This window comes from Ovis canadensis, chromosome 1, assembly GCF_042477335.2.
Source record: "Ovis canadensis isolate MfBH-ARS-UI-01 breed Bighorn chromosome 1, ARS-UI_OviCan_v2, whole genome shotgun sequence".
NCBI lineage: Eukaryota > Metazoa > Chordata > Mammalia > Artiodactyla > Bovidae > Ovis > Ovis canadensis.
This window is the reverse complement of record NC_091245.1, coordinates 112,641,143-112,665,248: the sequence shown is the minus strand read 5'-3', so window position 1 is coordinate 112,665,248 and position 24,106 is coordinate 112,641,143. Positions and strand designations below refer to the sequence as shown.

At 40.9% G+C, this 24,106-nt stretch overlaps 1 long non-coding RNA gene across 3 annotated transcripts; it reads right to left on the bottom strand.

The window, feature by feature from the left end:
- Positions 1 to 1,953: 1,953 nt before the first annotated feature.
- LOC138416668 (uncharacterized) lies at positions 1,954 to 23,321 on the bottom strand. 3 transcript variants are annotated; one of them, XR_011247807.1, is made up of 6 exons: positions 23,131 to 23,321; positions 22,689 to 22,845; positions 22,385 to 22,583; positions 21,074 to 21,163; positions 12,708 to 12,839; positions 1,954 to 2,289 (listed from the first exon to the last, which is right to left on the bottom strand). It is a non-coding gene; the product is annotated as an uncharacterized lncRNA (long non-coding RNA). The 3 variants fall into 3 exon arrangements; XR_011247805.1 differs by lacking the exons at positions 1,954 to 2,289; positions 22,689 to 22,845 and having other exon boundaries at positions 12,126 to 12,839; positions 22,385 to 22,613; XR_011247806.1 differs by lacking the exons at positions 1,954 to 2,289; positions 12,708 to 12,839; positions 22,689 to 22,845 and adding an exon at positions 13,494 to 15,236 and having other exon boundaries at positions 22,385 to 22,613.
- Between the last annotated feature and the right edge of the window lie 785 nt (positions 23,322 to 24,106).

The following is a 24,106-nucleotide window of genomic DNA, read 5'->3' as shown; positions in this document are numbered from 1 at the left end:
TCCCTGTTTAGTCTTGGCCACAATGACTTTAATGCTCTATGCCTCAGTTTACTCACATGAGAAATGGGGATAACTATAGTTCTTAGTCCACAAGATTATAAATATTAAAAGACTTAATGAGAGACTTCACTTGTGGTCTTGCGGCTTAAGACTCCATGCTCCCAATGCAAAAGTCCTGGGTTCAATTCTGGTCAGGTAACTAGATCTGACATGCAGCAACTGAGTTTGCATGCTGCAACTAAAGATCTTACAACCACAACGAAGATCCTGCATCCTGCAACTAAGACCTGGTGCAACCAAATAAATAAATATTTTTTAAAACAAATAAAAAATGTGTTAAAAAAGATATAATAGATACTAAAGTGGCATAGAGACTACCTCCTAGTAAAGCGAAAGTGAAAGTGAAAGTGAAGTCGTGTCTGACTCTTTGTGACCCCATGGACTGTAGCCTACCAGGCTTCTCCGTCCATGGGATTTTCCAGGCAAGAGTACTGGAGTGGGTTACCATTTCCTTCTCCAGGGGATCTTCCCGACCCAGGGATCGAACTCAGGTCTCCTGCATTGGAGGCAGGCACTTTAACCTCTGAGCCACCAGGGAAGCCCAAGTCCTTAGTAAACATTAGCTATTATGTTAATTAATTCATTTAAAATATCTTCTAATCAGTTACAAAGAGCCAGGCCTTGAGACCTAAACATAAATAGATGAAGTCTCAGCCTTTATGTGAGGAATGCTGGTGAGCCATACGCCAACTGTGCATCTCCACTTGCCCTCTGTCCTCTCTGTTGGTGTTTCAGGTTCCTCCCCATGTAGAAAAGCCACCTGACCCCTTCAGACAGGCCATAGCACTCCTAATAGATACCTCATCTCCAATTCCCTGAATCTTTGCTGCTCTCTGCTGGCACAGATATGTGTGCCATGTGCCAGGCTTACATAAGAGGATGGGGGGACAATAGGTGGGAGACTGAAGGTGTGTGTAAGGTGACAGACATGGAGATGTCTGCTAGACCTAGTCTCTGCCTTCACATAGCTCATGCCACCAATTATAAATTATGACACTATATTCATATACAGCTGTCCCTTGGTATCATAGAGGGCTGGGCCTAGGACTGCCCACCTCATACCAAAATACCCTGGTTTCTTAAGTCCCTTAATCACCCTTGGTATTTGCACGTTCTGGAGAATCACAGATACGGAAGGCTGACTGTGATATAAATCTTTTTCAGAAAAGGTAGGGAGTCAGGGGGAACTTATTAGAAGGTCAACATTTGTAGTTACTTAGCTGTGCAGATTAGTATAAAGGGACTTATAAATCACTTTGGGAGCCGTTTTGTGGAAATTAAGGGTGATTTTTTAATAACAGACTATATTTTGAAGTAAAGAAGACAGGCTACGTTAGCACATTAAGATGATTATCACATCAGATCGATACAAGACTAGAAAGCACACTGGAAGGGCTTGCCACCATGTGCCCCTGACAATCTGTGACCAGCTCTGATCTCATATAAGTTGTTGGTATTGACTCCACAGCTAAACTGAGCAAATGAATACATTTAGTAAAAACTCACAAAAAGAACACAAAGGTATTGTGGATTAGCAAGTGAATAGAAAAGTTCTGTCTTAGAAGAGACAAGGAGTAACATTAACAATATGGTGGTATAGTTCAGTGTAGCTGATTTATGATGTTGTGTTACTTTCTGCTATTCAGCAAAGTGAATACATTATACATATATCCACTCTTAAATTCTTTTTCCATGTAGGCCATTACATAGTATTGAGTAGAGTTCCCTGTGCTGTATAGCAGGTCCTTATCAGTTATCTGTTTTATACATAGTAGTATGTATATGTCAATCCCAGTTTCCCAATTTATTTTTCCCCTCCTCTCTTCCCTGGTAACCACAAGACTGTTTTATGCTTCTATGACTCTATTTTGTAAGTAAGTTCATTCATATCAATTTTTAGATTCCACATATAAGTGATATCATATGATATTGTTTATTTTTGCTTTTGTTATTATGCTATTGTTGTCATATTTTTAAAAAATCATTATCAACACCAACGTTAAGGAGATTTTCCCCTATGTTTTCTTATAGGAGTGTATCTATCTTCTCTCTCTGACTTCCTTTACTCACTATGACAACCTCTGTGTCCATCCATGTTGCGGAAAATAGCATGATTTTGTTCTTTTTATGGCTGATATTCCATTGCATATATGTAGTACATCTTCTTTATCCAATCCTCTGTTGCTGGATTTTTAAGTTGCTTCCATATCATGGTTATTGTAAATATTGCTGCAATGGACAAATGGCGTGTGGGTTGCATGAATTTCTTAAATATTTAGACGTTAATCCCTTATCAGATAGAAGGTATTCAAATACTTACTTCCATTCAGTAGGTTACCTTTTCAATTAGCTGATGGTTTCTTTTGCAGTACAGAAGCTTTCTAGTTTGATGTAGCCCCACTTGTTTATTTTTGCTTTTATTATTTGTGCTACTGCTATCATATTAAAAAAAAAATCATTACCAAAGCAATTTCAAGGAGACTTTCCCCTATGTTTTCTTATAGAAGTTTCACAGTTTTGTATTTAAATCTTTAATCCATTTTCACAGTTTTTGTGAGTGGTATAAGATAGGGATCTAATTTCATTCTTTGGCATGTGAATAATCAGCTTTCCCAGCACCACTTATTGAGGACTATGCTTCTCCCATGGAGAAGGCAATGGCACCCCACTCCAGTATTCTTGCCTGGAAAATCCCATGGACGGAGGAGCCTGGTGGGCTGCAGTCCATGGGATTGCTAAGAGTTAGATACGACTGAGCGACTTCACTTTCACTCTTCACTTTCATGCATTGGAGAAGGAAATGGCAACCCACTCCAGTGTTCTTGCCTGGAGAATCCCAGGGATGGCGGAGCCTGGTGGGCTGCCATCTATGGAGTCGCACAGAGTCAGACACGACTGAAGTGACTTAGCAGCAGCAGCAGCAGCAGCATGCTTCTCCCATTGAGTATTCTTGGCTCCCTAGTCAAATATTTGTTGACGGTATTTACATGGATTTATTCTTGGATTCTCAATTCTGTTCCACTGGTCTATAGGTTTGTTTTTTATGCCAGTACAGTATAGTACAGTGTTTTGCTTACTGTGGCTTTGTAATAAAGTTTGAAATCAGATATGTGTTGTCTCCAACTTTGTTCTCCTTTCTCAGGATTGCTGTGTATATTTTCTCAGGATTGCTATGGTCTTGTGGTTTCATGTAAATTTTTCTATTTCTGTGAAAAATGCTATTGGAATTTTTTTAGGGTTTGTACTGAATCTATAGGTGGTTTTGGGTAATGCAAATATTTTAACAATATTAAATCTTCCAATTCATGAACACAGAATTTTTTTTTGGTATCTTCAATTTCTTCATCAAAATCTTATAATTTTCAGTATACAAATCTACCCTTTGTTAAATTTGCTCCTACATAGTTCATTATTTTTGATTCTATCACAAATAAGATTGTTTTCTTTATTTTTCGGTTAGTTCATTGTTATATAAAAATGACTCATGAATTTCCCTTGCCAAGCAAACCAAAAATATTCTCATAAAACAGCTCCTGACACATTCATAACCATCAAATGAATAGCTCAAATGATTCTTCAGAAAGATTGATGTACAATAAAATTTTATGGCTAGTGAAAAAATCCAATTGGTTTTTATGTGTTGATTTTGTGTACTGCAACTTAGCTAAATTGCTTTGTAAGTTCTAATAGTGTTTTGCTGGAGTCTTTAAGACAATTTAGACAAATTTACTTCTTGCTTTCCAACTGGATACATTTATTTCTTCTTGTTATCTAATGGATCTGGTGAGGACTTTTAGCTCTATGGTGAATGAGAATCGTTGGTATGGGCACCATTGTTTTATTCTCTAGTGTTGTCAAGAAACCTTTCAACCTTTCACCATTGAGTGTAATGTTAGCTGTGATTTTGTCACATATGGCCTTTCCTATGTTGAGGTATATTCCTTCTATACCCCATTTTTTGTGAGTTTTATTATGAAAAAATACTGATTTTTTTCAAATTTGTTTCTGCATCTATTAAGATGATTATATTATTTTTATCTTTCATCCTATTAATATAATTTATCACATTTATTTATTCACATGTATTGAAATCCTAGGGATAAACTTTGCTTGATCATGCTGTATAATTCTTTTAATATGTTGTTGAATTTGGTGTGCTAGTATTTTGTTGGGAATCTTTGCATCTATATTCATGAGGAATGTGGGCCTGTAGCTTTCTTTTCCTTTAGTTCCTTTTGTGGTTTTGGTATCAGGGTAATGCTAGTGTAATAAAAATGAGTTTAGGGATGTTCCTTCCTCTTCAACTTTTGGGGAAGAGTTTGAGAAGAATTGCTGTTAATTCTTTCTTAAATATTTGGTAGAAATCACCAGTGAAGCTGTCTGTTTGGCTTTCTCTTTGTTGAGAAGTTTTTGATTACTTATTCAATCACCTTTCTTGCTATCGATCTGTTCAAATTTTCTGTATTTAGTCACTCAATTGTATCCTACTCTTTGCTACCCCATAGGCTGTTAACCCACCAGGCTCCTCTGTCCATGGGGGTTCTCCAGGCAGGAATTCTGGAGTGGGTTGCTGTGCCCTCCTTCAGGGAATCTGCCCAACCCAGGGATTGAATCTAAGTCACCTGCATTGCAGGCAGATTCTTTACAGTCTGAGCCACCAGGGAAACCTCCCTGAGATATAGGGGAAGTTCAAATTTTCTATCTCTTCATTATTCAGTCTTGACAGGTTGCACATTTCTGGGAATTTATTGATTGCCTCTGAGTTACCTAGTTTGTTGGTGTATAGTAGTTCATAGCAGACTCTTATAATGTTTTGTATTCCTGCGGTGCCAGTTGTAATGTCCATTACCTCATTTGTTTTATTTATTTGAATCATCTCTCTTTTTTCTCTTAGTCTAGATAAAGGTTTGTCTATCCAATCTTAAAGGGAGATGGCACATTTACTGGAACATATAAGAAGTTTACCTCCCAAGAACATAACAGCACAGTCAGAGTTATAAGCTATTCTACTCAAATAATGGGAGCGGTGGAGTGACTAGAGAATAGTGTGATAAATGAATGGAATATAATATCTTCCAGAATAGTCACAGAAAAGTAGAAAACCTTTGTTTAAACCCTATGGTTATGATTCCCACACCAATGATAAGCTTGTCTGCAATTCTGAAAAATCCAAATGGGGAGAAGGTGCTGGGACTTCAGTCTACACTTTCTCAATTTCCAGAGAGTCTCTGTGAAGGTTAGCCAACTGTGAAGGGGGCAGTCCCTAAGAATTTCCTTACTTCTGATTACTTCAAATTGAGGGGTTTCCCCAAACTATATTTTGATAACTCATTAGAATTCACGTGAAACGTTCTTGATTTGTAATCAGGTGGAAATACCAGGCTCTCCAGGTGGTTCTGTACTCAAACCAAGGCAGCAGATATGAACCTCAGCATCACAGTCCCCTGTTAACAACAGCACTGGACCCAGGGAATTGGTGCACACAGCAGGGCTTGGTATTGAATCCTGGCTCTGCCCGCTCGGCCACTGTGTGCGCTTCTTGCTCTGCTGATCTTTCTGGATCTCTCTCTCCATTTTTTAAAAAAATTCCCTGAAAGCTTCTATACTCATAATTAAAGTTTATTATAGGGAAAGGATACAGATTAAGATAAGCAAAAAAAAAAAAAAAAAAGAGAGAGAGAGAGAGAGAGAGATGTTTCTGGCAGTGTCCAGAAGGATTTTAAACATGGATCTTCCAATACTTCTTTGCCTTGGAGCCATGGACAGTGTTAACTCTTCCTGGCAGTGATGTATGACAATATGCATGAAGTATTGTTAATCAGAGATGCTTACTCCAGCCTTGGCATGTACACTCAGTACTGTTGGGGTTCCATCATTTAGGCTCCAATATGGCTGATTTTACGGAGAAGGCAATGGCAACTCACTCCAGTACTCTTGCCTGGAAAATCCCATGGATGGAGGAGCCTGGTAGGCTGCGGTCCATGGGGTCGCTAAGAGTCGGACATGACTGAGTGACTTCCCTTTCACTTTTCACTTTCATGCATTGGAGAAGGAAATGGCAACCCACTCCAGTGTTCTTGCCTGGAGAATCCCAGGGGCGGGGGAGACTGGTAGGCTGATGTCTATGGGGTCACACAGAGTCGGACACGACTGAAGAGACTTAGCAGCAGCAGCATGGCTGATTTTAATTTTCACCCTTTCAGGAAATTGAGTTAATATGTATGATCCAAAGCTCCCACCTTGAATCATATTTTTGATGTGGCTCAAATCCCCAGCCCTAAATCATATTATTATCATCTGGAGCTGCAAGCCCCCAGACACTCCTATCATGCTTGACAATATCCAAGGGTTTAGAGATTACCTCTCAGAATTTAAGGAAAACCATCTTTGACTGGGTTTGCTTGTTAGAGAGAGAAAATTGTGTTAAAAAGACAATAGTGAGGGTACAGTGAGGCCTGACTTAAGATTCACTCACCTATGTGAGAACTACACATCGAGGAGGTAAATGATGGTGATTTCTACAGTCAGCTGGATAGGGGAGCACCACAAAGGCTGAAAGTTCTACTTTCTGCCTCAAAAATGTCATAAAAGACTTGAATAACATCTACAGAGTTGAGGAAGGTGCAGGTGATGACCCAAGAACTCTATAGCCATTTCAAGTCAGCATTTAGTACAAGGGAAAAGGAGGAGCATTCTTGGATGCATGAAAAATATGCCACTCTTGTGAAGTTGTAACTGAATGAGCTAGATCCAATGCATGTTTAGACTGGTATGCCAATTGCCTATACTGATATCAACAGTATCTTCTTTTCTTTTAATAATTTTATTCTATAAATTTGTGGGTTCTTGCATCAATGTTATTCCAACACTATCATCTTGATATTAGAAAAATTCCATCATGAATATAAACATGATAGGGTGTAGATGAAGCCACAGAAAAAGAGCAAATCATTCAGGGGCTGTATGTGAGAAGAGAAAGGATGAAGGATACAATTCTGGGAACTACCAATAATAAAAATGAAGACAAGAAATAGAATCAGAGAGGTGAAATAAAACAGGAATGGGAATTTTGGATTAGTAGATGCAAACTGTTACATATAGAATGGATAAGCAATGAGGTGCTACTATCCAGCACAGAGAACTATCCTCAATTATTGTTGTTTAGTTGAGAAGTCATGTCTGACTCTTTAATGACCCCATGAACTATAGCCTACCAGGTTCTTCTGATCGTGGGATTTCTGATGAATACTGGAGTGGATTTCCATTTCCTTCTCCAGGGGATCTTCCCAACCCAGGGACTGAATCTGTGTCTCCTGCATTGGCATATGGTCATTTTTCACCACTGATCCACCAAGGAAACCCAATTATATTCAATATCCTGTGATAAATCCTGGGATAAGGTTCTCATTTTACCCCAAATAAAACTTAATTCAAAAAGAATATTAAAAAGAATATCTATCTATTTATAGTTGAATCATTTTTTCTACAGTAGAAATTAACACAACACTGTAAATTAACTATATTTCAATAAAATAAATTTTAAAAAAGGTCTTGTGTGTATTTGTTTACAATTTTTCCTCAATGATATGTAACAGATTTCTTTTAGATCAATATGTTCTTTTCTATTTCATTCTGTATTATAGCCTCATATTGTCCCACAGCATATTAATACCATGATTTATTCTTTTTTATAATATAAATTTATTTTAATTGGAGGATAATTACTTCATAATTTGTATTGGTTTTGTCATACATCAACATGAATCCACCACAGGTGTACATGTGTTCCTCATCCTGAACCTCCCTCCCACCTTCCTCCCCATACCATCCCTCTGGGTCATCCCTGTGCACTAGCCCCAAGCATCCTGTATCATGCATCGAACCTGATTTATTCCATTTCTTTATTTCTGTATATATATGAGATGATAGGTATTCCCTAAATTTGTGTAATAATCATTCATGATATATAAAAGTCAAATTTATGATGTACTCCTTAAACTTACACAATGCTACATGTCAATTTCATTGCTTTATGTCGATGAAACTTCAAAGTAAAAAAGAGCACTAAGCCACAATGAGGGCTCCACTCTCATGATCTAAACATCTGCCAAAGACCCCATCTTCTAAGAGATTGTTGTTGTTATTCAGTTGCTCAACCATGTCTGAGTCTTTGTGATCCCATGAACTGCAGTATGCCAGGCTTCCCTGTCCTTCACTATCTCCCAAAGTATGCTCAAACTCATGTCCATTGAGTCAATGATGCCATCCAATCATCTCATCTTCTGTCGCCCCATTCTCCTCCTGTCCTCAACGTTTCCCAGCATCAGAGTCTTTCCCATGAGTTGGCTCTTCACATCAGGTGGCCAAAGTATTGGAGCTTCAGCTTCAGCATCAGTCCTTCTAATGAGATTCAGGGTTGATTTCCTTTAGGATTGTCTGGTTTGATCTCCTTGCTGTCCAAGCGACTCTCAAGGGTCTTCTCCAACATCACAGTATGAAAGCGTCAATTCTTTGGCACTCAGCCTGCTTTATGGTCCAACTCTCACATCCATACATGACTACTGGAAAAACCATAGCCTTGACTATATGGACCTTTTCAGCAAAGCGATTTCTTTACTTTTTAATAAACTGTCTAGGTTTGTCATAGCTTTCCTGCCAAGAAGCAATCATCTAATTTCATGGCTACAGTCACTGTCCACGGTGACTTTAGAGCTAAAAAAAAAAAAAAAAAAAGGGAAATCTACCACTAATTCCACATTTTCCCCTTATATTTGCCATGAATTATTGGGAACAGATGCCATGACTTTGGTTTTTTTAATACTGAATTTTAAGCTGGCTTTTTCACTTTTCTCTTTCAGCCTCATCAAGAGGCTCTTTAGTTCCTCTTCACTTTCTGCCATTAGTGTAGTATCATCTGCATTTCTGAAGTTGTTGATATTTCTCCTGGCAATCTTGATACCAGCTTGTAACTCATCCAGCTCAGCATGTTTCATGATGTGCTCTGCATATAAGTTAAATAAACAGGATAACAACAACAACAACAAAAGCGTTGCCATACTTCTTTCTCAATCTTGAATCAGTCAGTTGTTTCATGTAAGGTTCTAACTCTTCCTCAGAAACCTGTATGCAGGTCAAGAAGGAAGAGTTAGAACCCTACACAAAACAACTGACTGGTTGACTAGTTGTCTCACTGGTTGTTGAGACAGGTGAGACAGTCTGTTATTCCCATCTCTTTAAGAGTTTTCCAGTTTGTTATGACCCATACAGTCAAAGACTTTAATCAATGAAACAGAAGTAGATATTTTTTCTGAAATTCCTTTGCTTTCTCTAGAATTCAGCGAATGTTGGCAATTTGAACTCTGCCTCTTCTAAACCCAGCTTGAACATCTGGGAGTTCTTGGTTCGCATACTGCTGAAACCTAGCTTGAAGGATTTGGGGCATACTCTTACTAGCGTGGGAGGCGAATGCAATTGTCTGGAAATTTGAACATTTTTTAGTACTGCCCTGCTGAGGAATTGGCATGATGATTGACCTTTTCCAGTCCTGTGGCCACTGCTGGGTTTTCCAAATTTGCTGACATATTGATGCAGCACTATAATAGCATTATCTTTTAGGATTTTAAATAACTCCGCTGGAATTCAACCATCTCAACTAGCTTTATTGGCAGCAGTGCTTCCTAAGGCCCACTTGACTTTACACTCCAGAATGTCTGGCTCTGGGTGAGTGGCCACACCATCATGGTTATCTGGGTCATAAAAATCTTTTTTTGTGTAGTTATTCTTTTCATTCTTGCCCTCTCTTCTTGATCTCTTCTGCTTCTATTAGGTCAGTACTGTTTCTGTCCTTATTGTGCCCATCTTTGCATGAAATATTCTTTTGATATCTCCAATCTTCTTGAAGAGAACTCTAGTCTTTCCCTTTTTGTTTTTTCCCTCTATTTCTTTGAATTGTTCATTGAAGAAGGCCTTGTCTCTCCTTGCTATTCTCTGGAACTCTGCATTCAGTTGGGTATATCTTTCCCTTTCTCCCTTTCTTTTCACTTCTCTTCTTTCCTCAGGTATTTGTAACACTTTGCCTTCTTGCATTTCTTTTTCTTTGGAATGATTTTGTTCACTGCCTCCTATACAATATTATGAACTTCTGTCCATAGTTCTTCAGGCACATGGTTTGCTACATTGAATACCTTGACTCTATTCCTCACCTCTGCTGTGTAATCATAGGGGATTTGATTTAGGTTGTCCCTGACTGACCTAGTGGTTTTACCCACTTTCTTTCATTTAAGTGTGAATTTTGCCATTAGGAGCTGATGGTCTGAGCCACAAGATGTTATTTTTGCTGACTGTATGCAGCTTCTCCATCTTTGGCTACAAAGAGTGTAATCAATTCGATTTCAGTATTGACCATTTGGTGATGTCCATGTGTAAAGTCGTCTCTTGTGTTCTTGAAAAAGGGTTTTGCTATGACCAGTGCATTCCCTTGGCAGAATCGGTTAGCCTTTGCCCTGCTTCATTTAATACTCCAAGACTAAACTTCCCAGTTATTCCAGGTTGTCTCTTGACTTCCCACTTTTACATTCCAATCCCCTATGGTGAATAGGACATCTTTTTTGGTATTAGTTCTAGGAGGTCTTGTAGGTCTTCATAGAACTGATCAACTTCAGCTTCTTCAGTATTGATAGTTGGATTACTGTGATGTTGAATGGTTTTCCTTGGAAACGAACTGAGATCGTTCAGTCACTTTTGATGTTGCACACAACTACTGCATTTTGGACTCTTTTGTTGATTATGAGGGCTACTCCATTTCTTCTATGGGATTCCTGCCCACAGTAGTAGATATAATGCTGTGCTGTTCTTAGTCACTCAGTTGTGTCCAACTCTTTGTGACCCCATGGACTGTAGCCCACCAGGCTTCTCTGTCTGTGAGGATTCTCCAGGCAAAGAATACTGGAGTGGGTTGCCATGCCATCTTCCAGGGGATCTTCCCAAGCCAGGGATCAAACCCAGGTCTCCCATGTTGCAGGTGGATTCTTTACTATCTGAGCCACCATGGAATCCCTGATATAATGGTCATCTGAGTTAAATTCACCCATTCCCATCCATTTTAGTTCACTGATTCCTGAGATATTGATGCTTATTCTTGCCATCTCCTGCTTGACCTTGTCAAATTTACCTTGATTCATGAACCTAACATTCCAGGTTCCCATGCAGTACTGTTCTTTACAGCATCAGATTTTATTTTCATTACCAGACACATCTACAACTGAGCATCATTTCCACTTTGGCCAAACAGCTTCATTCTTTCTGTTGTTGCTGCTGCTGCTGCTAAGTTGCTTCAGTCGTGTCTGACTCTGTGCAATGCCATAGATGGCAGCCCACCAGGCTCCCCCATCCCTGGAATTCTCCAGGCAAGAACATTGGAGTGGGTTGCCATTTCCTTCTCCAATGCATGAAAGTGAAAAGTGAAAGTGAAGTTGCTCAGTCATGTCCGACTCTTAGCGACCCCATGGACTGCAGCCTCCCAGGCTCCTCTGTCCATGGGATTTTCCAGGCAAGGGTACTGGAGTGGGGTGCCATTGCCTTCTCCCATTCTTTCTGTAACTATTAATAATTGTCCTCTGCTCTTCCCCAGTGGCATATTGGACACATTCAGACCGGGGTTGGGGGTGCTCATCTTTTGGTGTTATACATTTTTGCCTTTTTACATAGTTCATGGAGTTCTTGTGGCCAGAATATTGGAGTGGTTTGCCATTCTTGAGTGGATGACATTCATCAGGACTCTCCACTATGACCCTGTCTGTCTTGGGTGGCCCTGCACATCATGGCTCATAGCTTTGTTGAGTTACTCAAGCCCCTTCACTTCAACAAGGCAGTGATCTATGAAGGGGATAATACCAAGGTATTATACAGGTTAAATTTTGATAGATAGCACCAAATTTTCGTCCAAAAAGATTGAATCAATTTATACTCCCATGAACAGTGTATTTATCTGGTTTCCTCTAATTTTATCATCACTGGAATCTATCAATTAAATTATTTTTTCCAACTTGAAGGTAATATTTGTTTAATTTTCTTTTGTTTAATTTGCTTTTCTCTGATTCCTAGTTTGAATGTGCATTTTTTATGCTTATTAAACATTTTCTTCTTCTGATACTATAAATTGCCTGTTTATTTACTTTGCAATGGACACATCCCTGTAACAGAGCATTTCATTTCTGTAGCATTTGACATTGTTAACATCCCAGTTCTTTGGATTCTTTTTTAAAAATTTATTCTTAATTGGAGGATAATTGCTTTACAATGTTGTGTTCGTTCTGCCATAAAGCAAAGCTAATCAGCCATGAGTATACATCTGCCTCCTCCCTCTTGAAACTCTTTCCCATATCCCATCCCATTCCACCCCTCTAGGCTGTGTGAGTATGAGGTTGAGCCTCTATGTTATATAGCAGCTTCCCATTAGCTATCTATTTTACATATGTTTCAGTGCTACTCTCTCAATTCATCCCCCCCTCCCCCACTGTGCCCACAAGTCAGTTCTCTATGTCTACATCTCTGTTCCTTCCCTGTAATCAGGTTCATCTGTACCATTTTCCTAGATTCTATATATGCACATACATTTATATACAACATTTTTTCTCTTTCTGACTTACTTCACTCTGTATAATAGCCTCCGGGCTCATCCACCTCACTGTGAGCATGCACGTTAATTTGCCTCAGTCATGTCCAACTCTTTGGACAACCCCGTGGACTGTAGCCCAGCAGTCTCCTCTGTCCATGAGATTCTATAGGAAAGAATATTGAAGTGAGTTGTCATGCCCTCTTCCAGGGGATCTTCCCAACCCAGGGGCTGAACTCACATCTCCTGCAGGCAGATTCTTTATTACTGAACCACCAGGAAAGCCCTGTCCACCTCACTGACTTAAATTCATTTTTAAAAAATGACTGAGTAATATTCCATTGTATATATGTACCACAACTTTATCCATTCAACTGTTGACAGACATCTAGGTTGCTTCCATGTTCTGGCTATTGTAAATAGTGCTGCATTGAAGACTGGAGTACATGCATCTTTTTCAATTCTGGTTTTCTCAGAGTATATGCCCAGGAGTAGGATTGTTGGCTCATAACGATAGTTTTATTCCTAGCCTTTTAAAAGGAATCTCCATCCTGTTTTCCAGAGTGTCTGTATCAATTTACATTCTTACCAACAGTGCAAGAGGGATTTCCTTTTTCCACATCCTCTCCATCATTTATTGTTTTTTAGATATTTTGATGATGTCTATTCTGGCTGGTGTGACGTGATATTTCATTGTAGTTTTGATTTGCATTTCTCCAATAATGAGCAATGTTGAGCATCTTTTTATGTGCTTGTTGGCCAACTGAATGTCTTTGGAGAAATGTCTTGTTAGGTTTCCCATCCATTTTTTGATTGATTGTTTTTCTGGTGTTGAACTTCATGAGCTGCTCATATATTTTGGAGACTAATCCTTTGTCAGTTGATCCTTTTGCAATTATTCTCTCCCATTCTGAGGGCTCTCTGTCTTATTTATGATTTCTTTTATTGTGCAAAAGATTTTAAGTTTAATTAGGTCCCACTTGTTTCCTTTTCATTCCATTACTCTAGGAGGTGGGTCAAAGAGGATCTTGCTGTGATTTGCGTCATAGTGTTCTGCCTATAGTTTCTTCTAAGGGTTTTATAGTTTCTGGCCTTACATTTAGGTCTTTAATCTGTTTGTGGTTTATTTTTGTGCATGGAGTTAGGAAGTGTTCTAATTTCATTCTTTTATAGGTAGTTGTCTAGTTTTCCCATTACTACTTATTGAAGAGGCTGTTTATTCTTCATTGTATATTCTTGCCTTCCATGTAAAAGATAAGGTACACATAGGTATGTGGGTTAATCTCTGGGTTTTCTATTTTGTTCCATTGGAAAATATTTCTGTTTTTGTGCCAATACCATATTGTCTTGATGACTGTAGCTTTGTAGTTTTGTCTGAAGTCAGGAAGGTTGATTCTTATTGCTTTGATATTCAGTCTTTTGTGTTTCCATACAAATTGTGAAATGTTTTGTTCTAGTTCTGTGATTTGATAGGTATTTGATTCTTTTTGTTGCAGTGCTGAATGGAATGATTATATTAATTTCTCGCTCCAGTTTTTGTTGTTAATGTATAGGAATGAAAGAGATTTCTGTGTATTGATTTTGTATCCTGTGTGTTTACTAAATTCATTGATTAGCTCTAGAACAACAACAACAAAACGCCCCAGAGAATTGCAGAAAGCCAAAGTAGAAGTAGAAATAGATAAAAGAAATAAAAAGTGTGATTTTTAAAAAGGTTCCAAAAGCTTAAATGGCTATAATAATAAAAACAACAACCACAGCAACAGAGAAAAAACAGAGGAGAAAAAATTTAGAATCAACTACAGAATGAATCAGAATAAAGGGATGATAATGAATGCTTTTCCTGGTTCTCAGCTGTCAGTGTCCTTTCCCCTGCTGTGAGCCACAGTCCACCTCCACCTTCCTAGGAGGCCCTCCAGTACTGGAGAGGGCTGCACTCTAGACCTGCTGTGGAATAGCTCAGACTCTGATCTGGCCCTACTCCTGCGTGTTCTTGCCTCCAATGTCCACAGCTGCTAGAGACAGAGCATTTCCTTTTGTGGGAACACTCATTGACCTTTTATATATTCCATAGACATAGAGTCTACATAGCTGGTTATGTGGATTTAATCTGCAGCTTGTATAGCTGGTGGAAAAGTTTTTGATCCTCTTTCTTAATCACTCCACTCCTGGAGCTCAATTGTGATTTTGTCTCCAGCTCTGCATGTGGGTCATCCATAGAAGTTTGCTGCTGAGGTTGCCCTGGATAATTCGGGTCTGCCCCAGTGAGGACTGGCTGTGCAGGGGGCACTGCTGCTTGGATCACATGGACCCCAGCGGCGCCAGGTGTGCAGGGAAGCAGGAGGCCACAGACACAGAAGATATGGCACTGTTAGAGTTCTTTCCTAAACTCTGGCAGCTGGTGCTCAAAGGCCACCCTTGCTGGTCCTTCCCTATCACTCAGCACAGGAGGTGCTCAAAGGGCAACCATGGTCGGGGTCCTTCTCTGTTGCTCCACGTGTCAGTTGCTCAGTGTGCCACCCTCGCTGAGGTCTTTCTCTATTGGTCAGCTGTTGGCACTGGCCTGTGGGGAGAGAGAGGCTAGAGTGACGGCTCGACTCCCCGTAGTAGTGCCCTACCTCCGTGGCCTCCCAGCTTTCCTCCAAGGGCATTCCCCATGTGGATTTCCTTCCTCCCATCCCCTCAGCTGTCTCCCCAAAGTCAACAGCAGTTCTTGCCCTGGTATTGCTCTCCAATCCCCACACTCCAGTCCCAGCCACTATGCATTCCCGTGGATTGCATCCCTGTGTGGTGTACAAAGGGCTGTGGTCCAGATTATCTGTGTGGTTCTCCAACCTTCAGGCTTTCACAGATTAGCTGCTTCACTCTCTGACAGCCTCAAATGTTTCCTTTCTGTCCTAAACAGTTGCCCTGGATATGGGGATCTTACCCTTGCTTCAGCTCCCCTACTATCTGGATGCAGGCCGTCCTGCTCATTCTCCTCCTCTTTTTCCCTTCCTGCCTTCATCCTACCAAGTTTTGTATGAGTCTTTATATTCCTTTCCAGTGATCAGTGACTCCTGCCAGTGCTCAGCTGGTGCTCTGTGAGGTCTTCTGCATCTGAAGGTATATTCATGATGCATCCTTGGAGAGAGATGTACTCCACATCCACCTACTCCTCTGCCATCTTGTCTTCTCTGAAATCCTTTAAAAACTTTAAATTTGTTTCTCACTCTTCTAAGAAATTGTTGTCAGTCTCCTTCGTGTATGTCTCTTCCTATACAAGTCTTTCGATGTCAATGTTGCTAGCATGCTATAAACTGGTTGCCTGTGTGTCCTCTCTACACCTTAGGTCTTTTGTTTAATCTTAATCTTTTAATTGCTAAAGACTTTGACTATGTGGATCACAGCTAACTGTGGAAAATTCTTCAAGAGATGGTGATACCAGACCACCTTACCTGCCTCCTGAGAAACCTGTATGCAGGTCAAGAAGCAATAGTTAGACTCAGACGTGGATCAATGGACTGGTTCAAAATTGGGAAAAGAGTAGGTCAAGACTGTATACTGTCATCCTGCTTATTTAACTTATATGCAGAGTATATCATGTGAAATGCCTGGCTGGATGAAGCACGAGCTGGAATCAAGATTGCTGGGAGAAATACCAATAACCTCAGGTATGCAGATGATACCACCTTAATGGCAGAGAGCAAAGAGGAACTAAAGAGCCTCTTGAAGAAGGTGAAACAGGAGAATGAAAAAGCTGGCTTAAAACTCAACATTAAAAAAAATAAGATCATGGCATCCGGTCTCATCACTTCATGGGGAAAAAATGGAAACAGTGACAGATTTTATTTTCTTGGGCTCGAAAATCACTGTGGACTGTGACTGCAGCCACGAAATTAGAAGATGTTTGCTCCTTGGAAGAAAAGCTATGACAAACCTAGACAGTGTATTAAGATGCAGAGACATCAATTTGCCTACAAACCTCCACATAGTCAAAGCTATGGTCTTTCCAGTAGTCATGTATGGATGTGAGAGTTGGACCATAAAGCAGGCTGAGTGCCAAAGAATTGACGCTTTCATACTGTGGTGTTGGAGAAGACCCTTGAGAGTCGCTTGGACAGCAAGGAGATCAAACCAGACAATCCTAAGGGAAATCAACCTTGAATCTCATTGGAAGGACTGTTGCTGAAGCTGAAGCTCCGATACTTTGGCCACCTGATGTGAGGAGCCAACTCATGGAAAAGACCCTGATGCTGGGAAACATTGAGGACAGGAGGAGAATGGGGTGACAGAAGATGAGATGATTGGATGGTATCATTGACTCAATGGACATGAGTTTGAGCATACTTTGGGAGTTGTGAAGGACAGGGAAGCCTGGCATACTGCAGTTCATGGGTCACAAAGACTCGGAAACAGCTGAGCGACTGAATAACAACTGTCTCTTAGAAGATGGGGTGTTTGGCAGATGTTTAGATCAGGAGGGTGGAGCCCTCACAGTGGAATTAGTGCTCTTTTTTACCTTCAAGCTTCATTGAGATGTAATTGACATGTAGCATTGTATAAGTTTAAGGAGTACATCATAAATTTGACTTTTATACATCATGAATGATTATTACACAAATTTAGGGAACACCTATCATCTCACATAGGTACAGAAATAAAAAAATAGACAAAATTTTTTTCTATGAGAACTCTTAGCATTTACTCTCTTTGAAACTTTCATATTTAACACACAGCAACATTAATTATATTTATTTATCTTGTTGTACATTACATTCCTAGTACTTATTTATCTTGTAACTGGTAGTTTGTAGCTTTTTAACACCTTCATTCAATTCCCCTCCCCCCAGTTCCAGCCTCTGGTCACCACAAATCTGATATTTTTTTATGAGTTTGTTTGCTTTTGAAGTGCAATTGATCTACAATACTATGTTAGTTTCTGTTCCACAACATAGCAGTTTGGCATTTCTCTAAATTTAAAAATGATTACCACAATCAGTCTGGTTATGATGTCATCATTCAAATATATTAGGTATTTATTATATTCCCCCCATTGTACATAACTATCTATATCTATATACATATGTATATATACATATACATTGGTATACACACACACACACACACACACACACACACAGAGGTTCCTGATCTCTTAAGTTCAAATGCATTTTAACAACTCTGCATTTTTATGCCCCCAATGCAGTGTTTTTGACTTCATGTTTAATATTCTGGGGCTTCCCTGGTGGCTCAGATAGTAGAGAATCAGCCTGCATTTCAGGAGACCCAGGTTGGATCCCTGGGTTGGGAAGATTCCCTGGAGAAGGGAATGGCTACCCACTCCACTATTCTTGCGTGGAGAATTTTATATCTTTTTGTTTTGCTTATCTCTTAATTACTTATTGCAGGTATACACAATTTTAATATCTTCGTCTTTTACCCTCTCTCCTAACTTTACACACAGCTGCTTTACTACCTTTATTGTACATTTGCCTTTATTAATGAGATTTTTTTCCTTTCATGATGTTCACATTTCTTGTTGTGGCCTTTTTCACTTAGAGAAGTCCCCTTAACATTTCTTATAAAGTTGGTATGGCATGAACTCTTGAGCTTTTGCTTGTCTGTAGCACTTTCGATTTTGCGTCAAATCTGACTGAAAGCCTTGCTGAATAAATTATTCTTGGTTGTGAGTTTTCCTTTTTGTCACTTTACCTATTTTGGGCCACTCTGTTTTGGCCTACAGAGTTTCTGCTGAAAAGTCAGCTGATAGCCTTATGTGAGTTCCCTGGTATGAAGCTTGTTGCTTTTCCCTTGCTGCTTTTAATATTCTCTCTTTAGCTTTTGACATTTTAATTACAGTGCCTCTTGTGTTCCTCTTTGAGCTGATCCTGTCTGGGACTCTCTGGCTTCCTGGACACAGACATCTGTTTCCTTTCTCAGGTTAGGGAAGTTTTCAGCTATTATGACTTTAAATGTGTTCTCTGCCCCTTTCTCTCTCTTCTCCTGAGATCCTTCTAAGGTGAATGCTGGTATGCTTGATGTTATCCTGGAGGTCTCTTAAACTGCCTTCATTTCTTTTTATTCTCTTTTTATCCCGTTCCTTTATACTGATTTTCCTTACTCTGTATTCCACCTTATTGATCTATTCCTCTGTATCATCTAATCTGTTTTTGATTACTTCTAGTGTATTTTTCATTTAAGCTATTGTATTCTTCATCTCTGGTTCTTCTTTATATTTTCTAACCCTGTTAAAAAATTCTAACTTCTCACTCTGTTCATCCAATCTTCTTCTGAGTTCTTTGAACATCTTTATGATTATTAACTTGAACTCTCTATAGGGTACATTGCCTTTCTCTACTTCACTAGTTCTTCTTCTGGAATTTTATCCTTTCCCTTCATTTAGAGGATAACCCTCTGTAGCCTCAATTTACGGTTTTTTATTTCTATTTAATTGGCAGGTTGGTTATGTTTCCTGCTCTTGGAGAAGTGGCTTTACAGGAGCTTTCGTATGCCTCCCGGCAGTATACTCCCTTCTATGAGCTCTATGCTTGAGGATTGCCCCTCCTTGGGCTGGTGTTGGTCCTTCTGTTGTGGCAGGCTGACTACTGTGGGTGATCTGGTAGATGTAGCTGGCCCCCAGTGTAGTTGGTTGGTCCTGCCTTGAGTAGAGGCTGCTGGCCCCTGGTTGGCAGGGCTGTTATGAGGCTGCTGGCTATGGGACCCCAAGTGGTCTTAGGTCTGGTTCTGGTCCACTGTCAGGCAGAGCCTGGTTCTGGCATGGCTGGCTATGAAGCCAAGGGTTCCAAACCTGATGTCAGTCTACTGGAAAGCGGGGCCAGTTCCTCACACAAATATCTGTGGCATCCAGGCTGTCTCAGAACTGCTGTTGGCCCTCTGATGAGTGGGACTGGACCCCAGCACAGCTGGTTGAGGAGTCCACGGTATGTTGGAGCTGGTTTTGGCTTGCTGGTGGGCAAGTCCAAGGCCAGGGGTCCTGGAGCTGGTGTCTATCCACTGGAGGGTGAGAATGGCCCTAGTGTACCCTGATGGTACTAACCTGGTGGCCCAGCCAGGTCCCAGGTCCGTCGACGGCAGTGCCCTGGGGTTCCCAGGGCTAGTGTTGATGGACTGGTGAGTGAGGTCAGGTCTTGGGTCCTCTGGTGGACAATGCCCAATCCTGGGATGGCTGTGGTTTTGGGAAGCCTTAAGGTAGAAGCTCTGCTGGTGGGTGGGGCTGTGTTCCCACTCAGCTTGCGGCTTGGCCCAAGGGACCCCAGTACTGGTGCTGAGAGTCTGGTGTGCTAGGCCAGGCCCCAGTGTTAATGAGCTAGAGGAAGGAATACAAATGGTGCTTGCCAGCACAGTGTCCTCATGGTAGAATAAGCTCCACAAAATGGCCATCTCCAGTGTCTCTGTTCCCAGGGTGAGCTGCAGTTGCCTCCTCACTCGTCAGGGGGCTCCCCAAGATTAGCAGGTGGGTCTGATACAGGCTCCTTTCAAATTACTGCCTATTCCCTGAGTCCCAGAGTACATGAAGTTTTGTTTCTAAGAACCTTGTAAGACTGGAATGTCAGCTTGCATAGCCTTCTCACTCTCCTGAGAGCAAGCTCCATTGGCTTTCCAAGTCAACTATTCATCTTCCTGGTGCAGGACCTGAGGGCTGGGGAGCCCAGTGTGTGTAGAGCTCAGACCACTTGATCCTTGGGAAGAACCCTTACAATTGTAATAATCCTCCCATTTGTGGGTTACCCACCTGGGGTTATGAGTCTTGACCATAGCACATTTTCACTCTCTACTGTCTCATTGTATCTTTTCTTTATATCTTTATTTGTAGATGATCTTTTTTGCTAGTCTTCTTTTTTTCCTCATTAATAGTTACACTGTAAATAGTTCTAATTTTGATATACCCATGAGCTCAAAGTCTTCCTACTATGCTATCTTGGCCTCACTGTAGACTAAGACTTTTTAAAAAGAGAGTTCTCTCAGAGAGCTCCCTCTTCCCTTCTGCCATGTAACGCCAGTGGACATCTTCCAGTGTGAAGATGCTCATCTCTGCATCAGTAAGTGGATTCTTGCTAGACTCTGAGTCTGTTGGTGCCCTGATCTTATGCTTCCCAGCCTCCTGAACTGTGAGAAGTAAATGTATGTCCTTTAAGCCATACAGCCTATGGTATTTCTGACGTGGTAGCTGGCATGACTAAGACACAGGGGATGCCCCTCCTCAACCCTCAACCCCATTTTCACTTTACATACTCTGAGAGAGATCCTTCTAGCACATGGTCTGACCTCAACCACAATTTATGTGCTGCATAATCATGTTCCTGGTAGGTAGCTCAGATCGCTCTCTTGAGCCCCACATCCAAATATTCAACTCTGTCTTAGGCATCTTAATCTTAACATATCCCACACTGAACTTACCATTTCTCGTGTTCCAGTTTATCCCTTCTCCTATCTTGGGTTGATCACTCAAGCCAGCAACCAGACTCTATCTTCTCCCTCTCTGTCAACCTGCATATAAAAAATGAAACTGTGCTGAATCGAACTTCTCTTCATCTGCCGCACCCTGCAGCTCAGGCCTTCTTTAATGGTAGATGAATTCTTCCAATACTTTGGAATACCTCCTTGCTTCTAGTCTCATTCTCCTCTACTTCAGATTTCTTTCCAACCTGTGAATTGAAGTAGGACGCTTCTATGCCCCGAATCCTTTATTTACATCTCCTTGAAAGGCTTCAGGATAAAATCCAAGCTCCTAATCTATGCACGCTAAAACCTTAACACTATAGAGCTGTTTTTCTTTCCTTTTATTTCAGCCTCATTAAAATATCCTCCGTTTCCTGAAATAGCCAAGTTCTCTAGTTTCTCAGATATTACCCGTGCTCATCTTCCTTATATAACATACTTTCATCATTCTTAAAAGGAGTTGCACCTATTCACTCATCCCCCAGTAGCCTCCTCTCATAACATAGTTTGTATTTCTGTAGTCTTTCTAAGTGACCCCATAGTTTCAAAACCACATTGTAATGCTTTCCTTCTTTGTCTGGTTCCTTCATGAGATTGCAAGCTGCTTAAAAGTAGACAACAGTGTAGCTTTTATTTCTACATCCTCACTTGTAGCTCTAGAAATATCCAATAGATACAGGGAGGAAGGAACACCTGCAGTGTTGTACTGCCCCTACTGGTATCACCAAGAAGTCATCCTGCATCTGCCGCTGCTGCTAAGTCGCTTCAGTCGTGTCTGACTCTGTGTGACCCCAAAGACGGCAGCCCATCATGCTCCTCCATCCCCGGGGTTCTCCAGGCAAGAACACTGGAGTGGGTTGCCATTTCCTTTCACTTTCATCCTGCATGGGTGTGTGCTAAGTCACTTCAGTCGTGTCCCACTCTGTGTGATCCCATGAACTGTAGCCTGCCAGGCTCCTCTGTCCATAGGATTCTCCAGGCAAGAACACTGGAGTTGGGTTTCCATGCTCTCCTACAGGGGATCTTCCCAACCCAGAGATCAAACCCACGTATCTTGTGTCTCCTGCATTGGCAGGTGGGTTCTTTACCACTAGTGCCAACAGAGAGGTCCCACCTTTCATCCTAGGTGGTTGGGAATAGATTTTTCTATTCTCTGCTGGTTCAGATCTCAAATGCTTCAGCAAAACACTGGACAACAGCCCTTTTGCAAAATCCCCAGAGGAGCCAAAGTCCGAGCAAGCCCACGCACAGTTCACTTCTGTCCCTTACCTGGTTCTATCATTTGCCCTACTCCTTCTCATGGCTTCACCGGGGCATCAGTGGTAAAGAATGCTCCTTCTCGGCTTCTTTCTCATGGTTTGCTTTAAAGTCTTCCTTAGTTAACCTCACTTTGATCTTGTTCATTCCACTTCAGTCTCATCTTTTCTTCTAGTCCAAAGATTGACTGTAGCTCGCAGGAAGGGAAGAGCTGAGTGAAGAAGACTGGGCTTGACTGGAGCTGCACATGACCTCAGGCAAATCAGACGCTGAGTTTCAGTTATCAAATACAAGTAGTAATCCCTGTTTTCCTCACCTCACAGGCTCCAATATGATCAGGTAAATAGGGTGTCCTACGCAGTTTCAGGTAGTGAGCTGACTCCATTTCCCCATGCTGATCTTTCGGGGAGGATAACTACTTCCAAGACAGCAGTTCACAGATTGAGGAGAGCGGTTTTTGTTGGTCATCTCCACTGTGAAAATCAGAAATGTCCCCAGTCTGAAACTGCTACAAATATGGTACATCAGGGACTGTGGCTTTCCTATGGGTCTTCAAAGTGTCCTGGGTGGGTGAATAATTCATTTTGATTCAAGAGGGATGGGCCTGAAACTCTTAGACCCAAGGGTGCAGAATACATTCATTTGAGTCAATAACCTTTGATAATAGGTTAGTAATACAATATTTGAATATAGGTTAATAATAATAATACTGATGTTCAGTGGGTAGGCCAATGTAAAGGTTTCAATAGTGAACTTACCCATAAGGGAGGAAGAGCTTGGAGGTGGAGGGGGGAGACCAGCACTCAAACTGTGTAGATCTGATTTTCCACATTTTGTGCTCTCAGCCTAAGCCACATTGATCTACTTTCTACTCCTCACATGATTTAGAGTTGGCTCAGGTCCGAAATCCCCTTGGGTGGGTGCTCTGGTTAATCAGGGTGTTTCCTGACTGGGAAACCAAAAGCAGATATTCACTCTCAGGGGTCTTTAACATTTTCTGAGTACCAATCCCTCGGAAAACCACTAGAATCTATGGATCCTCTCACCAGAAAAGAGAACTAACACACATTCAAACAAAATTGTTTTTTTAATTTAAATTTATTGATTTCAAATTGAAGGATAATTGCTTTACAACATTGTGTCCATTTCTGCCATATATCACCATGAGCCAGCTATAGGTATACGTATATTCCCGCCCTCACGGCCTTCCTCCCACCTCTCACCCCATCCCACCCCTGTAGGTTGTCATTTGCTCCCTGCGTCACACTAGAAATTTCCACCAACTGTCTAGTTTCACATATGGTGATGGATGTTAAAGGGCTACTCTCTCAATTCGTCCCACCCTCTCCTTCTGCCCCCATATCTGCAAGTCTGTTCTTAGTTTCCTAGTGGTTAATTAAAAAAAAAAAACCGATGGGGCTTCCTATTTTTGGTCCCCAGGCCTCATCCATGAGTTGCTGGGTGGAGAGTTCTAACCATAAGCCTTGAATTAAAGGTACCTTTGGGGAAACACAAGCTGGAATCAAGATTGCCAGGAGAAATATCAATACCCTCAGACATGCAGATGACACCACCCTTATGGCAGAAAGTGAAGAGGAGCTAAAAAGCCTCTTGATGAAAGTGACAGAGGAGAGTGAAAAAGTTGGCCTAAAGCTCAACATTCAGAAAATGAAGATCATGGCATCTGGTCCAATCACTTCCTGGGAAATAGATGGGGAAACAGTGTAAACAGTG